Genomic DNA, 18,284 nt, shown 5'->3' on the forward strand with positions numbered 1-18,284 from the left:
GCCACTCCCCCTGTTTGTTCTCTCTCTCTCTCTCTCTCTCTCTCTCTCTCTCTCTCTCTCTCAGATAAATAAAATCCTCAGCGGTTTAGTGGCACCTTTACCCCAGGGCGTGATCCTGGAGACCCGGGATCGAGTCCCACGTTGGGCTCCCTGCATGGAGCCTGCTTCTCCCTCTGCCTGTGTCTCTGCCTCTCTCTCTCTCTCTCTCTCTGTGTGTGTGTGTGTGTGTGTGTGTGTGTGTGTGTCTCATGAATAAATAAATAACATCTTTTTTAAAAAAAAAGGCAGAATTTCTATCCCATAAGTCTTACTTAGGTCTGGGAAGGTGTCCAAGGGTAAGGGGGACATTTTGTGAGGGCAACACATGACTGCCCTGCGTGCAGTCTTTGAGTCACCTTGTATCTGATCATTCATCTTGAGATTTGATTTCAAGGTGGATTACAACACTCTGTGGGCCACATGTGGTCCCTGGTTACTCATCACTTACCAGGCAAAGAGTCCTGGATTGCCTGGATTGGCAGGATTGGAGGAGGAAGGATCAGGGGCATTTCTCCTCCAGAGAACTCAGTCCTCTCCTGGACAAGAAAGCCAAACAAGAGGATGGCTCCATTTGTCCTTCCATTTCTCACTTCTGTGGTTCGCTCCCAAGATGGGCACATCGCCTGGTAAGTAAGCACCTCTCCGAAGGACCCCATGGCATAACATCTGCAGCTTCTATACTCAACAGCACTCCCTTAACCAGAATTCCCTGTTAATGAGCACTTCTGGCTCCTTAAATCCCTCCGGGGTCCCTGTACACTCCCAAAACATCTTCACCGAAGAAGTGTTAAGTATGTTTAGAGACCATTTCCCAAATGAATGTAGATGAGATTCTGATGGCTTGAAAAAGGCAACACATGCTTGGTAGATATCAACACTCTAAGACCCAGAATATCTGATTAATTATTTGACTGTTGTTGAACTGGGTAGGGTTCAGACAAACGTTGGCCAAATTCCCTACACACACTTAGTTCCCTGCCTCTGTGGACAAGGAAAACTAATATTGACTGAAGTTTCAAATACAAACTTGATTCCGTGCCACCCCTTTTCTCATGAATCTTGGTCATTGTGGAGGTAATCTTTGAATCTTTGCCTTTGAGTTTTTTTTAATTTCTGAATTTAGTCATTAAGTGTGGCTGAGGTGCAAGGTTGGAGAATGGTTGCTCCCTTAGCTCCAGGACAAATTCAATTCACAAAGATCTGTGGGTAGACGTTGTGTCCAGGCAAAAGATCAGACAATATGCTTGTTCCGGCCTGTTTGCCCTCAGATCAGTTCCCTACCCGTTCCCCTCTGAGGCCCTTTCCCTTTCTGCACTCTGCCTCCGGATCTGATGCTTGAGGCTCCAGGACTTTCTCAGGCTCCAGGCCCCCATGTCAGCCAGCCCCTAGGTTCAGCCAGTGAAGGCGCCAGCAGGAGATGAGAAGGAGGAAGCCAGGATATCTCTTCCCTCCCTCTATGCCTTGGGCATGCCTCCAGCAGCCACTTCATTTTCTCCATGACTCTAGCTCCCTCCAGACAAGCCCACTAGGGACTCTGGTAACACTACCTCCTCCCCTTCTCTCTTCAGCCTTGCATAGAATAGTGACTTTCCCCTCTCATTAACCTTTGAGTTACTTCACCATGCCCCATTTGGTTTCACAGACCTTCCAACACTGGTGTGACCCATTCCCTACATTAGATTCCCTCTATTGCAAACACTTGAGTTGCTTTCTGCTTTCCTGATTAGATTCCAACTGATACAGGACATAACTGGCCTCTCCTCACAGCTCCATCAATTTTATAGTTCTTTGTCTTCTGGGCTCATCAAGGAGCTTATCCTTTCCAAAGCCCGTTCATCTCATCGAAGCCCACTTCATCCCTGAGACATGGACAGGACAGGGATCACCACTTTATTTTACAGAAGAGAGAACACATCCAAAGTGGCACAGCTAGTGAACTACAGAGCAAAGCTAGAATCCAGGTGTCTTGTGGGCTGGTGTTAATTTCCCTATGGCATTCAGCCTCTTTTATCTCTCCCCAACCCATTCTTTATGGGTCAAAATAAGGACTCATTTGGGTCTCATTTGCACTTGATGAAAAGGTGCTATAACTATGCAAATTGCACATCCAAAGGAGTTTGAGGGAGTATGCATTTCTATTTCAGTCTTTAGAAAAATAGTTTGCATTTCAGCCAACTAGGCTTTGTCAGCGTTCTGTAAATCTTAGAGCAGTGTTTCCCAAAGTCAGAATTACATGGTGGAGGAGGGTGGGGGAGGGTGTCTGGTAAAAACTCAGATTCCTGGGCCCACCCCACCTACTGAAACAGAAGATCTGAGGAATGGATAGTGGGAAGGTGTGCTCTTAACTAGCATTCCAGAGGATTCTTATGAAAAACAAATGTTGAGGGCCACTGTCCTATGAGGCAGAAAAAAGTTGTCATTGACCATAGACAAGGAGAGATCAGCAAGATGATGAGAGAGCTGGTTTTTGGCCCATGAGATAAAACCCAGCTTATCAGGCTTCCATCCCAATAAGAGGTACCATTTATAACATCCTACTATGTGTCAGCCTCGTCCTCAGACACTACATGTGCATGATCCCATTTACTCTTCACGAGTAACCTTATAAAAAGTAGCTGTTATAGTTCCCATTTTACACATAAGAAATCTAAGACTTAGATGGAATTATTGCCCCTGAGTCATCTAGCTATGGCCCAAATTCCAAGCCATTTCTGCCTGACTCCAAAGTTGGGCTCCCGTCTGTCTACATCACTGTTCCCAAAATGGAGCCCACTTCATCTTCAGAGGATCATGGGGACAATTATATGCTGATCTGTTTCTGGGGGGCATCCTAACCCTATTCTCTAGAAGGTCTGGGTTTTCTTATTGCTTGTTACTGAATGAGATATCAATGTAGCTGCAGAGGGGCAGGTGAATGGCATCCAACTCTACTAAGCTATCACGTGATGGGAAGGGATCTTGGCAGGTGAGACTCCTTGTGGTCTTTTGATGGACCTCCTCAATTCTTCCTAGGGGCTCTTGGAAGATCTTCCCTGTATTTGGTTCAGAAGTTGCTGGTTTTGCCCCAAACCAGTAGGAACCAATCTGAAAACCTGAAGCCACAGATGTCTGCATTAATCCAACCAGGGAGGCCTCGGGGGAAGCAGCCCAACTATTTTTCTTATCACAAATGTTTTAAAAAATGAATAACATGAATGGGCAAGTATGCAACTATGGGGTGCTTGACATCTGGACAATCTTGTGCCATCTGAGCTACCTTTTCCTTTTGTCTAATACATTGCTTACACATCTGGTCACCATTCTGTTGACACTGCTGTTTGAATCAGTCAGAGTAGTGAAACTGTTGTACAGACACTAGGCACGAGCAGGGCTGGGGGATGATCAGACCAAGGTGATCACTTGAAGGATGTATGGAAGGCTACTGACCCCTAAGAAAATGTCTGGTGCTCCCCCAAATCTTCGGTGTTCTCCTTTTATCCTTCCCAACAGCTGTGGCATCCCACCCCGTGTCACTTAACTTTATGTACATGTCTCAGTAGACATTTGTCACATATGTCAAACTGTCCTGGCTAATTTTAGAAGGCAGAGGCCTGGGCTCAAATTCCAAGTCAATCACTCACTAGCTGTGTCTCCTCAGCCATGTTAAATAACTTCTCTGAGCCTCAGTCTACTCATCAGTAAAATGGAGACAATAATGGCATATTAAACTTACAGAACTGCTAGAGGAGAACTTAAAAAATATATATGTATATATATTTTTTAAGGAGAACTTATATATATATATATATATATATATATATATATATATATATATATATCAGTTATCATGGCACCTAGCTCAATAAATAGTTCTTGAGGGCCTTCTATGTGCCAGATATGGTTTAAGGCCTAGAGACAATTACAGGCAACAAAAAACATAGTTCCCTACCTCAGAGAGCTTATAAAATTGTGGTAGAGACAAAAATAAACAGGTACACTTACAACTTACTGTCACTTAATAAAAAATGCTATGAAGCAAAATAAAGCAGGATGAGGTGACAGAGAATGGCAGAGGGGAGAGCAAATGCTGTTATTGATGAGGTGGTCAGAGGAGATCTCTCTGAAGAAGTGACATTTGATAAGAGATGTGAATGAGATGAGGGAATAACACAGATGTACATCTGGGGTGAGAGCATTCCAGACAGAAGGAGGAGCAAGTACAAGGACTCTGAGGCTAGAATGTTTTTCTTAGGGAACAGCACAGAGACCAGTGTGGCTTGAGCACAGTGAACCATGGGGAAGGAAGTAGCATTTGAGATTAGGGAAGAAGCCAAAGGAAGGTATAGGTGAGACGTAGGTAGATAGGTAAGTAAAAAATGATGGAGTTCATTCATTTATTAATAATACTTTCATATCTCTTTTAAAAAGATTTTATTTATTTACTTGAGAGCAAGCAAGAGAAAGAGAGCACAAAGGGAGAGGGAGAACCAGACTCCCCACTGAGCAGGGAGCCCAACACGGACTCAATCCCAGTACCCTGAGATCATGACCTGAGCCAAAGGCAGATGCTTAACCAACTGAGACACCCAGGTGCCCCCATAATATATTCATGTCTTCAGTGCAACTCTGCTAGATACTATGAAAAATGCAAAGATAAACCAGAAAGAGAATTTCTCTTTGATGAACCTTGAACCATTTGTCTAGTGAGGGATAAAATTATCTAAATAATGAGATAAGAAAATAATAGATGTCATAAATGTAATGTGGGTGAGGACTGAAGGAGCCCAAAGGAGAGAGTCTTTGCCCCTCATGGCTACTTCCACTACCAGAACCTTGGAAAGATTGATGAAAGAGATCATATTTACATAAAGACTATAAACAACTGTGCTTACCCTGCTCAAAGAGATAAAAATTGAACTTAAGGTTTTTCATCAATCAACTGAAGTGAAATAATTTGTAAGTTTGAGAAAAGAATCAAATAGAAATTCTAACATTTAAAAAAATCCAATAATCAAAGTGAAAATATCAACAGATGGGTTTAATCACAGATTAAACACAGAAAGAAAGAGAATTAGTGAACTAAAAGACAGATCAGAAGAAATTACCCAGGATAAAGCAGAGAGAGACAAAAATGATGGAAAATACAAAGATGAGAAGAATACAGTGAGCAGACTTAGCATATTTTCTTCAGGAATACTAGAAGAAGAGCAAAATTATCTCCCAAATACATGCAAGGAAGAAAATAAAAAAGATAAGAGGAGAAATTAATGAAACAAAAATAAAATAGTATCAAAAAGGTCAAAGTTTGGATCTTTCACATGACCAAAGAAATTGATAAACCTCTGCTGAGACAGATCAAGACAAAAAAGGGGAAGGCACAAAAAATTGATGTCAGTGTTGAAAAACATCATTACATGTGTTGCAGACATTAGCAAGATAATAAGGAAATATTATAAACAACTCTATAGATAAATTTGAAGATTTAGATGAAATAGACAAATCCCTTGGAAAACATTTCTTAGCAAAACTAACAAAAAAAGAAATTTAAAAATCTGAATAATTCTATATTAAAATAATTTATTTTTGGTTGAAAATAAATTTCTCACAAATAGAATCTTTAATGCTTCAAGCAAATTTTATGAAATGTTTAAAGAAAATGTAATGCTAAGAGAATGAGAAGGAAGGTCTCATGGGAAAGAGAATCACAGGCCAATTTTACTTGTGAACAGGTGGAAAAGTCCCTAACCAGAGTATTAACAAGCCAAAGCTAACAATATATAAAAAGGAAAACATATCACTTTCAAAGTTGGCTTATTCCAGGATGCTGGTGTCAATGTTGCTTTATTATCAGAAAGTCAGTCTAGGGACACCCGGGTGGCTCTGTGGTTGAATGTCTGCCTTTGGCTCAGGTCGTAATCCTGGGGTCTTAGGATGGAGTCCCTCATCAGGCTCTCTACAGGGAACCTGCTTCTCCTTCTGCCTATGTCTCTGCGTCTCTCTCCGTTAAACAAATAAAATCTTAAAGAAAAAAATTTTATACCAACTACAAACTTTATAAAATGGGGGAAAATGTAAAGATAACATTAACACTAGCTTTTAAAAATATCCAAAACCTAGGGGGACATCTAACAAAAGGTATGCAAGACCTCTGTGCAAAGCATTATAAAATATTATTGAAAGAACATAAAGAAAACTTGGATTAAAGGAGAGAAACTTGATGTTATTGAATTGGAACACTCATTATTTTATTCCTTTTCATGTTTTTTTTTTAAAATTTTAACTAGGCTCACACCCAACATGGTGCTTGAACTCATGACCCTGAGATTAAGAATTGCACGCTCTACTGACTGAGCCACCCAGCTGCCCCAGAACACTCAATATTTTAAATATCACTTCTCCCTTGATTGAGCTGTGGATTCAGTAAAAGTCCCAACAGGATTTTTTTCAGAACTTAACAAACACGTTCTACAATGTATATGGACTTGCCAAGGTCCAAGACTAGCCAAGACCTTCCTGAAGAAGAAACACAGGGTCAGAGGAGTTACTCTGTCAGGTATTGAGTGTTACTATCAAAGTTTGATAGAGATTGAGACTGTCATTTTCATTCAAGGATATAGAGGAAGGTAGACATTACTAGTGTTTTCCAATATCTGGGTAGCCTCCCCTTACAAGCATATGGCAGACAGCACTTCATACTTCCTTGCATGTGAGTCTAACTCTCTGACTGGTTCTGGCAACGCATCATAAGAGGAAGTGAATGATGAGTAACATTTCATGGTGACTCAGTGAAAACCTCATGGGCAATCTCCAGTCTCTCTTCTCTGGATACAGAGTGCTCAACAGGTGCCCCAATGGACCTCCTGAATCGCCAGTGGCTTGTGAATAAGGGAAAAATAACTTTAGTATCTGAAGCCATGAGATGTTGGGGTTATTTATTACCATCCTATCTTTTTCCAACATACAGACAATCCAATGAAAAACAAGAGTGCCCAGAAAAAGAGCCGTACGTGGACAACTGATTTTTCAACAAGAAGTGATATTGCAGAGTAGAGGGGAAAGCATAGTCTTGGTACAATTGGATATCCATTTGGGGGAAAAAAACAACAACAGAACTTGTCCCTACTTCATGCCATTTACAGAAATCAATTATAGGTGGATTCTCAACTTCATTTGAAAGGCAACCCTGTATAAACCTATAAATTACCAAATTTAGGAGAAAATATAGGAGAAGGTTTCATAACTCAGGAAAAGATCTTTTACATAAGAAATAATAATTGTTAACTATAAAAAAGATGGTTATATTGTGTTTTATTAAATTTCATAAGAAAAGAAGATTTTTTAAAAAAAGAAAATAGGAGAACAGAATACCTAAATTTTAATAATACCATCCCTGGGTAATTACATTATAGGCTGAATTTATTTTCTTAATTTCACTAGTCTCTTTTTGCAAATATTCTATCATGAATGTGGATCTCTTTTGTAATAAGAAAGGGAAAAACAGGGATGCCTGGGTGGCTCAGTCATTGAGCGTCTGCCTTTGACTCAGGGAGTGATCCTAGAGTCCCGGGATCGAGTCCCATATCGGGCTCCTTGCATGGAGCCTGCTTCTCTCTCTGCCTCTCTCTATTCTCTCATGAATAAATAAATAAAATCTTTAAAAAAAGAAAGGAAGGAAAAGACAATAAGAAGTTTTTAGGTTTTGTTTGTATGTTTATAATCTAGAAGAGACCATCCAAAAGTTGAAGATATAAAATAAGAATTTTCCAGAGGTTATTCTCACTTGTTTGTTAATTCAAAACTCAAAGAAAACTCAAAGGAAAAAAAAATCCTAGTGATAGAATTTCAGGCAATGTGGTATATGGATGGAGGTGAGATATGATGGTCTTTGTGGCCTTCTTTATGGCTCTTTTCTATGTAGCTATTAGAACGTCATCAAGCTAGTCTAATACCACTTTTTAAAAGCCTCTCTGTTACAGATTCATAGTCCCTATTTTTGGAGTCAGGTGCCCTTGGGAGGTGTCCTCCTCTCTCCCTCTTCCACTTCTGGTCTCCTTTCTCTGATGCGTAATATGTTTTGACCTGAATGTCCTGAATGTCCTCCTTAATGGAGTTTATCAGACCTGGAGATGCAAGGCCACTGGCCCTGCCCCATGTGGCTCTTCATCCAGCCAGTGATGGATATCGGGGCCTCCTATTTCCTTTGGTCATGCCACCCCAGGCCCTTTGTAAAATCTTTATTAGATACACACTTGACTCTGAGCGACTTGAATGAATATAAAGACCTTTTAAGATCTAAAGAACTTATAAGGATACTTGTTTTTCTTCTTTTTTTTAATAGTTTTATTGGCTATTTATTCATTGAACATTTATTGGGCACAAGTAGTAAACTCATCATAGATGATGGCTCCTAAAGCCCTGAGAATTCACTACGTAAATTCTGGAGTCTGGCAAAACATGGAATGGGGATGTGGAGGGTAAGGGTCATCCCTGAAACAAATAAGCCATCAACAGGCAGAAATGGCCAGGCACTCTGGATAAATGGGGTTTAAATGGACTCAGAGATTCTAAAGTCCCTTACGGTGGTCCTAAAGAAGGATCTGGAATAAAGGAGAGGGTAGCTAGCTGGAAGGCTGTTAACACAACCTCCTTCATCATCATCATTAGTATTTATTGAACACTTACTGTGTTGCATAGACCACACCAGGCACCTCCGAGACACCACCTCATTGGAACCTGGAACCTGCAACCCTAGGCTGTATGTCATGTTGCCCCCTTTTCAAAAATAAGGAAATGAAGATTCAAAGAGTTAGGTAATTGCCCAAGGTCCCCTGGCTAGAAGGGGTTGGCCTTGAGCAGTGAGTCTAAATCTGTGGACTGGAGACCCTGGTCCCTTTCTCTGTACCTGTAACTACTGCCCTGCGCACTGCCCGGCAGGCATCTACACCTTAATAACATACTTCAATTCTACATCCATTTGAGAGAAAACAGGAACCTTGATTTCTGAAGGCCGTTTCTATCTGGCATCCGTTTTTCTAGAGAACTGCCAGTATTTGAGACATTGTCCCTTGGGAGGTGGGGACAAAGTGGTCCCCTGAGGCCACACGTTGCCCTGAGGCCCAGATGAGGTCACGCAGACTACGTGTGACAAGGCTGTTCCTCAGGCCCCCAGAGGGCCAGCATCCCGCCTTTCCAAGTCCTGGGAAACTTCCAAACAGACAGTCTTATGGTTCCTTGTGCCAACACCTTCCTTCGGGAGCATCTCCTCATCCCATGCAACCATGCATGTCCTGGGTGTCCTGTAGATGTGACACTGATGTCCCCATGTCTCTAGGCCATAAGCTGGCTCACTGTCACTGAGCCTTCATAAAAGGAAAGTGATGAAATGGTTGCGGGGACTCCAGAAACTCCAGCAGGTTTCTGTATCAGATCCTACGAATGGGAGAAAGTATCATGAAGCACAACGTGGAGGCTAAAAAAAAAAAAACAAAAAAAACTTGACTTGGGCAAATCAGGGGGTGAATATTGGCTCTGCTCCTCCCAGCTGTGCGACGTTGGGCTAGTTACTCCACCTCTCCGAACCTCTCCGAGCCTCTGTAATAAATTGATAGTAGTTCCTCCACATCTCTGAGTTTCTATAATAAATTGATAATAATAGCTGCCTCACAGCTTTGTTGGGAAGAGCATTAACCATGTATAAGACATAACGTATGTATAGGATGTAACCGTGTTAAGTGCTTAACACAGAACCCCGTCCACAGGAAACACTGCACAAAAGTTCGTTATTACTGTATTATTATTAAATGCAAACAAACAAACCCTACTGTGAGATCTGTCTCACAGGTTAATAAACAGTTACTTTAAATGAGTTTCCTCTCCTTCTCAATTGGTCTGCGGGTACCACTGTCTTTGAACACACCATCCAGCTCTGGGAGTCTCTTCCCGGCAGCGTGCCCTGGTGTGCATAATGCAGGGGCTTGGCAGGCCTGGAGGGCAGCAGGCTTAACTCCGTGTGTTGGCTGCACACACCAGATGACACAGTTGAAAAGGTCTATTTGAAATGTGTAAGGAAAAAGTAATCTGGCAAGGAGGTCGAATCTGGAGAACCAACACACACTCTGGACCTCAGTTTCCCCATCTGTGTGATTGGGCAACGCCGCCCTCTTGCATCTCTGACCTTCACGAAAAAAGCAGCCTGATTCAGGCAAGACCACCTCAGCCCCTGGAGTGAGGATCCAGCAGCACCTACCCCCGAACAGTCTGGAAAAAAATTGGCGTCCAGTGCCCTTCTCTGGGTGGAGATTTGCAGGGCTCGTGCAGGCCCAGGGCTAGTGCTCTGTGCACCGGCCCTAACTCCCTAGGACCCAGCAGGCCCAGTGTCTCCCAGCCCCCACGCCTGCCCCCGCCCTGTGGGCACAACCACAGGACAAAACTCGAACAGGGTTCCCACTCCCCTCGCGGCAGGGAGGAGAAACCTCTTAAAGGGGGGCCCTGTCTGTTTGCAGCATAAACTGCCCGAGGGGTTCAGAAGGAAAGTTCCTTCCTTCGTCCCCAACTGTGGAGAAATCATTCTTTTGCACTTTCAGGGGAGAAAAAAAAAAAAAAAAGCAAAAACCCAAACCTGGCTACAAATGTGGACTTTTTCCCTGAATGAGACCTTGCTTTGGGGTTGAGGAAACATCGCCACCTGGTGGGATGATTCTGAAATAGAGGCCGGGAGCTTCCCAGCAGGTCACCACCAGGAATCCCAAAGAGAAGGGGCTGGAAGAGCTTGGATCCCATTCCTTGACCTTGAACCCGAGAAATGGAGAAGTTACAGGGAGGTGGTTTGGGGATGTCAAGGCCGGAAGGCAGGTCGACTGAGCCCGGACCTTCCCTGCACCCGCCCCCAGCACACACTCGGCCCACACCCCAGTTTAACCTGGTTCCAGGGGTGAGGCCCCCTGGCAGGGTCGTCCCCACCCCACAGCCCCCTCTCGCCCTTTTAGTGACCTCACGGCCCCCTCTCGCCCTTTTAGTGACCTCACAGGAGGCAGACGAGGAAGACCAGAGGTGTCTTCAACTGACGGCTGGCACAGAAAGGACACAGATGGGACACGGGAGAGAAAGCTTGAGGACTGATGTGGGAGCTGGGAACTCGGTCAGGGGGTCAGGGATGACGATGGGGCTGGACCAGTGAGCCCACCACCTTGCCTCTCCGAGCCCACCATATGGGACATCAGCCTGGACAGTGTTCCCACGTCGATTTGCCAGCCTCGAGTCCTGGGGCCCATCCATTCGGTGAGGGGAGTATCGAACCCACCGTGTGTGCAAAGTGTGAAAAATCGAGCACAGTCGTTTCCACCTCTTATTTGCAAAAGACTTTGCAGTTCCCTACCTGTTTCCAACTATTTAGAATTATTTGATCTTTACAAACACCCTCTGCTGGGAATACTTAGTACCGATGAGGACATAGAGGCTCAGAGAAGTTAAGCGGTTTTCCTGAGCTCACACAGCTACCAGTGGCAGCCCTGGGACTTGAAAGAAGGGAGAAACCAGTGTTTAACCCATGGGGGGCCGGGCGAGGTACGCAGGGCTCGGCACCCAGCGTCTGCGGCTTCTCTCCTTAGGGAGTCACAGGACAGCCTTCCGCCAGTCCCCGTCCTTCCGGCCTGACAACTCCACAGGCACCCCGTCTGCTTGTGGCCGCCCCCATCCTATTGTTATTTACTTGACCATAGGACACACTGGAAAGCCGCATGAGGTACATTTTAACTGAAAATTGACTTAGAGAAAAAAATAAATAGAAAAAACTGACCTGGGGAAGCTTCACCAGGTATCACAGTCCCTGGGAAAGAGGCCTCACCGGCCCGGGTCTGGGGACTGTCAGGAGGACTTGTCCACTTGCCACCAAAACCTTTCCCACATGGCCCTTTGGTAAAGGCCCTGACAGAGAGGATTCTTCACGCCTTGTCATTTCATAAATATGGGATCTTCTCCACCGAGTCCTCTGCCCTGAATGTCAAGGCCCAAAACCCAGTGTTCAGACCTCTTCTCTCCATACGTGGGTCAATCTGTCTCGTGCCTCGCTACCTACCGATGGTTCCCAAACTCCTACCAACACCCCAGCCTCGCCCCCTGCGTTCCAGGTCCGCGTGTGCAACCGCGTACTCACCATCTAGGCGCCATCGGCTAAGCCACCGAAACTACCATGTCCACATCCAACCCTCAACACCCCCCTTCCCACCCTTTCCCACCCCGGCGGACGGAAGTGCCATCCGTCCCGCTCCTCCAGCCAGAGCCTTTGGAGTCCTCCCGGGCTTCTCCTCCTCCTCTCACAGCCCATGGTCCATGTGCCTTCACCACGTCTCCAGAATCTGCTGATTGTCACCGCCTCCCTGGGACCCCACCACCTGCGCCTGGACCTCGCAACAGCCTCTTCCCTGGGCTCCCTGCACCGCAACCAACTCAGGGTTGTCGTTTTGAGACACAAGTCAGAACTTGACACCCCTTTGCTCAAAACCTTCTGAAAGACTCCTGCTTGCCCCATCGTCGCTCCACGACCTAACACCACTCACCTGACCCCTTGCCCTGTTCTCTGGCTGCTGCCCTCTGCCATGTTTCTGTCCCGCCCCACCAGAAATGTAAGGGACATAAGGACAGGGCTTCATTTTATCCCGAGGTGTAGCCCAGGGCTTAGACAAGGCCCGAAGCACAGCAGGCACACGATGCCTACGTGTCGGCACGCAAACGCCTTTCCCCTCCGCTGGTTCATCTGTTAACACCGTCGTCAGTCCAGAGCCTGACCTAGCTCCTCCTCCCGTGTTTTCACTCCACCTCTTATCCGGGGTGCCAGGGCTCCCCGCGACCTCCCTCCACTCCAGCTCAAGGGCCCTACGGGAGCACCCCCAGTCTCCTGAACTGCAGTTGTTCAGGGTCCTGCTTCTCAGTGGTTGTGTTATCTTCCCACTGGCAGTTCTTCTCATCACAACGTGCCAAGGTGCCAGACGGTAGAGCCGACCGGGGACAGAGAACACACTAATTCTGACAAAACACCAGACGTGTCCAGTATCAGCCAAGACCACACAAGGCAGGAGCTGAAGGTTCTAGATGAGTACAAACAGCTGTAGGTTTCTTGATCCCCTTCCCACCGCGTCTATGTGACACCTGCCTCACCTCAGCCACCACGGTGTGGTCTAAACAGGAAGAAAAGTGGGAAGGGAGGGTAAGGGCTAAAGCCAAGAGAGAAGAGGAAAAGGTTGTCAGGAGAAATGAGAAACATCAGGGGCACGTTTGGGCCAGTGCTGTACTGGTAGGGACGACGAAGACCCCTGACTGGGACTGAGGGGTGCTGGAACCCCAGCATTCCAAAGACACCCCTCACACCTGCAGTCTGACCACACATGCAGACTCTACCACCTTTTGGGTCGACCAGAACCCCTTTTCTTAAAATGTAGACATTCCCTGCTTAAATAATCAACTGTTAATCATCTATACCTTGTTGCAATTTGCTGCCAGCTATTTGAGATCAGCTCCACCACAGAACTAAACGTGTTGCCCGATATAGATGAGAGGGAATGGGGATTCTTTGAGAAGAAGCTGTTGTCAAAGACGAGATTAGCAAAAAGTGGGGTCCCTGGACAGCCAGGAGGTCATTATAAGGGCACAGGTCACTTTGGGAACCAGGTGTGCTGAGAAGAAGCGGATTTCTCCTGGAGATAGGAAAACTGGCAGGGGGGACGAGGGGGGCAGGATGGCTGGACACCACAGGAAAGCAATGGAACCAGCTCACGATCGTGGATTGTTAAATGATCAGAAATTTTGCAAACCATTTGTTAAACACAACCATATTAAAAACTAAATGCTAGGGGCACCTGGGTGGCTCAGTCGGTTGAGAGTCAGACTCTTGGTTTTGGCTCAGGTCAGGATCTCAGGGTCATGAGATGGAGCCCCGCGTTGGGCTCCGGCATCTGGTGCAGAGTCTGCTTGAGATTTTCTCTCTCCCTCCCCCAACCCCTGTGCCCTCTGTCTCTCTCTCTCAAATAAATAAATAAATCTTCAAAAAAAATAAATGATATAAATTTAAAACTAGATAAATTTTATTTAGAAACAAAGATAGGAAGTACTGAAAACTTATAAGGCCTTAATTAACTTACCACATTGTGCCGTGATGGAGGCTCTGGAGGTTATGGACATGTGCCGTAGCTGTAGGGTGAGAGCTCTGTCCCGTGGTGTGCTGTGTGCATCTCCTCCCAACTCTGTGTTTAGTGATGGCACCTTGGAAGATTGGAATTGGCCACAGTGGGACTAGTTACACTACAGAAGTCAGCAAACACCACCAGATCAAGGCCTGACTTATTGTTTTGTTGACTGTCTAAACCTGGAGTTGGCACACTTTGTTCTGTAAAGGGCCAGATAGTAAATATTATAGTCTCTGTCTAGCCTCCTCTGTAGGGAAAAAGCTGCCGTGACAATATGTAAAACCTCTGGGCAGGAATTCCAATAAACTTTACTTACAGAAAGAGGTAGAGAGCTCAGATTGGGCCCACAGACCCTAGTTTACTGATCCCTGGTCAATACTTTTAAACAAGTGATGGAAAAATGTTAATAATGCTGATTAAATTTTAAAATTTATGTTTGTAACCAAAACATTACAAATAGAAAGAAAAAAAACCCACACATACAAAAAACCCAAACACCTGAGGAAGTAGTCCTCCAATATTTGAAAAGATCAGCTCATTTAGCCAAGAAGATATCCTTGTCATTGACAAATGATCAGAGACCCGATATGCAGCTTTGCTTTTTGCTTTCTTCTTACCTATTAACATCAAATATCAACCCACATTCATGTTGGAACCACACTTGTTTAGCAGTTGAAATAAGGAACTGGCTATACTCTGGATATACTCTGGAGCCCGGAGCCAAAAATCAAAAGCATCCTGTGGGAATCCATTGTCTATAAGGAAATTACAATAAAGAGTGTTGTATCATTTGTGATTTATAAACTGCTTTTGCACATTCTTCATGTCAATAAATATTTACCAGCTTGCCACTGAACACTCTCTTCATGCATTTCGATCTATTTCATTAAGGCCTAGGCCAGGTAACACGGGGTTTTACAACCCTGGAGAATAAATCATGCATCATAAACAACATTTATTCTTTTCCGCCTTTCAGCCCTGCCCCATCCATATGGCAGCTCAGAGAAGGTTCCCAAAGGACATGGCCTGAATTCCCAAGGCATCTGCGAGAGAATTCCTAGTCTAGAAGCTATGAGATCTGCAAAGCCCTGCCCCCCTTTCAAACTGAACTCCGAACGTTCCATTGGAAACACATACAGTTGGTCATTGAACAATATGGGGGTTAGGGATGCTGACACCCTTATACAGTCAAAAATCCATAACTTTGGACTCCCCAAATATATTACTAATAGCTTACTATTGACCGGAAACCTTACTAATAACAGTCGATGAACATATATTTTATATGTTATGTGTATGATATACCGTATTCTTACGATACAATAAACTACAGAAAAAATATTAAGAAAATTAAGTGAAATACATTTATAGTATTCCACTGTATTATCAAAAAAAAATCTGCATGTAAGTGGACCCATGCAGTTCAAACTCATGTTTCTCTCTTTTTTTTTTCAAACTCCTGTTTTTCAAGGGTCAACTATACTCTCAAGGTCCTACACATTTCACCCAGAAGGTGAATCCTATTTTCAGACCAAAATTAGGTACATGTTCTGACAATGGTTTTTATACATGGAATCTATGAATGCTATAGGGAATTTTTTTTTTTTATTTAATTTTTTATTTTATTTATTTATGATAGTCATACAGAGAGAAAGAGAGAGAGGCAGAGACACAGGCAGAGGGAGAAGCAGGCTCCATGCGCCGGGAGCCTGATGTGGGATTCGATCCCGGGTCTCCAGGATCGCGCCCTGGGCCAAAGGCAGGCGCCAAACCGCTGCGCCACCCAGGGATCCCTGCTATAGGGAATTTAAGTCATATGGTTGTATTCTCAGATTGCCTACCTACTGGCCCCACAGCCAAGAGACTTATTAATGAAGTTTTAAAGCATCGATCAATGAATCCATGAAGAGCAACGATTTAGGAGAATATTTACACCTAAAAAATAATAATAAAATAATTTCAAATGCCTTATTATTGTTTCTGAGGAATACAATTTCTGACCCAGATTAAGAATTGGGCTGTCCAAGAGGAGTGTTATTTTAAATCTGTTTAGGGAAATGCACCCTAATTCCAGGAACATTAAAAATATTTCTGGGGGTAGTGTGGTCAAACAGTCAAAAGCTGGAGTGCTGGGATTGTGACCCTAAGAACTATGTGAGACTCTAGAGCTTCTATAACTTCCTCGTGTTTCATTTTGTTTGAGGACCCTGTTTACATTCCTATAGCCTTTATTAGGATTACTTAAATGCAGTGATTATGTTTTCTTTTTATATCCCAAATGACCGACATATTACACAGCATAATTTAGAAGCTCTATCCTTGCACAAGGAAGAGATTCTTCACAACTCTTAGGTTATAATAGCCTCCCGAACCAGTGCTCAGGGAGAGAAAAGGTGCGTGTGCACTCTCACCCTTGCACAGAGAAAGAGGCAGCATTCGTGGATCAGAGTGTTGGTCTCCCTCTTCACCACAAGAGCTGAGGTTAGATTCCAGCTCTGCTTCATGTGACCTTGAGCAACCCTCTTGCTAAATACATCCTGGGTCCCTCCGCTTGTCCCCATCTCCACCAGCACCCCCCTTAATGCAGGCAGCTGTCACCTCGGTTCTGACATCGGGAGCAGCCTTTTCTTGGTTCTCCCCATGTCCACTCTTGCCTCCTCCAGCACTTATCCCCACAACAACCAAAAGGAGTTTTTATAAAACAAATCTCATTGTTTCATTCCACTGATCAAAACTCTTCGTTGCCTCCCGTGGTCCTCAAAGATAATGTTCAGGTCCCTTAACAGACAAAACCTTCACGACCTGCTGCTTGACCTGGTCCCCACTGAGCTTTATGGCACATCATTCCTCTCTGTTCTGTTCACACGGCCTATTGGCTCCTCGCGTATGCAAACCCCTCCTCACCTCCGAGCCTTTGCTTATGCTCTTTCCTCCCTCTCTCCTTTATACCTCATTTCATCTGGTTAACCCTCACTCACCTTTCTCAATATACTCCAGAAAACGCTCTCTAATTCCCTCGACTAGGACATAGCACCTCATATTCTTTCTCGTGGCACTTATCTCAAAGGTATTTAATAAACTATTTGTAAAATTATTTGGTGTCTGTCTCCCTTGGTTCAACTAGACTCTGCATGAGGCCAAAGATGTGTGTGTCTGCCCCTCACAGGATCCTCATCACCTAGCACATAGTAGGTTCTCAGTAAATATTTTGAATAAATAGCTGCAGAAGCTTTATTCTCTGAAACTGTTGCCTCATTTACAAATGGCAATAATGCCCACTTCACAGGATCACCATGAGGACTAAATCATATAACTCATGTTAAAGCTCTATCATGGTGTCTCGTATATGGTAGACATTTAATAAATGTTTGTTAAGTGACTATAAGCACTACAGCTTCTGAAATGGCACCTCTTTAAATGGGCCTCATATGAAGACTAGGCTAGTAATTAGCACTTGTGAAGGTTTCTTTATTAGGTGATTAATCCAACTTAAACCTTGGGTGTTGAGGCTAAGGTATTATTAAGACAAGTGCTGTTGATTGGCACTTGCTGGGCATAGGCAGTGGCCTCGTGCCAAACCAGGACACTCAACAGTGTTGTCCTGGGGGATGGGTTCACTGTGAGTTGCGGAGATAGAAGGGAGGCTGTCTATGGTGCAAGGAGAATCCTGGTGTACAATAAAGGCACGGTCATGCTTCCAGGCTGGTGACTTCAAAATTCAGCCCAGAATTCAGAAAACATTTCTTTTTCTCTTTTGTAGAAAGTTTTCACAGGTGGTGAATTAGATCCAACTGAAGGAATAAACTCAAGAGACAGAAATACATGGGATCCAGGAGACACTTGATCCAACATAAGAAAAGTGAGACTAGAGACGCCTGGGTGGCTCAGCAATTGAGCATCTATCTGCCTTTGGGCCAGGGTGTGATCCTAGGGTCCCAGAATCAAGTCCCATGTTGAGCTCCCTGCATGGAGCCTGCTTCTCCCTCTGCCTGTGTCTCTGTGTGTCTCTCTATGTCCCTCATGAATAAATAAATAAAATCTTTTAAAAATTTTTAAAAAGAAAAAAAGAAAAGTGAGACTAGAATTTCT

This window comes from Vulpes lagopus, chromosome 11, assembly GCF_018345385.1.
Source record: "Vulpes lagopus strain Blue_001 chromosome 11, ASM1834538v1, whole genome shotgun sequence".
NCBI lineage: Eukaryota > Metazoa > Chordata > Mammalia > Carnivora > Canidae > Vulpes > Vulpes lagopus.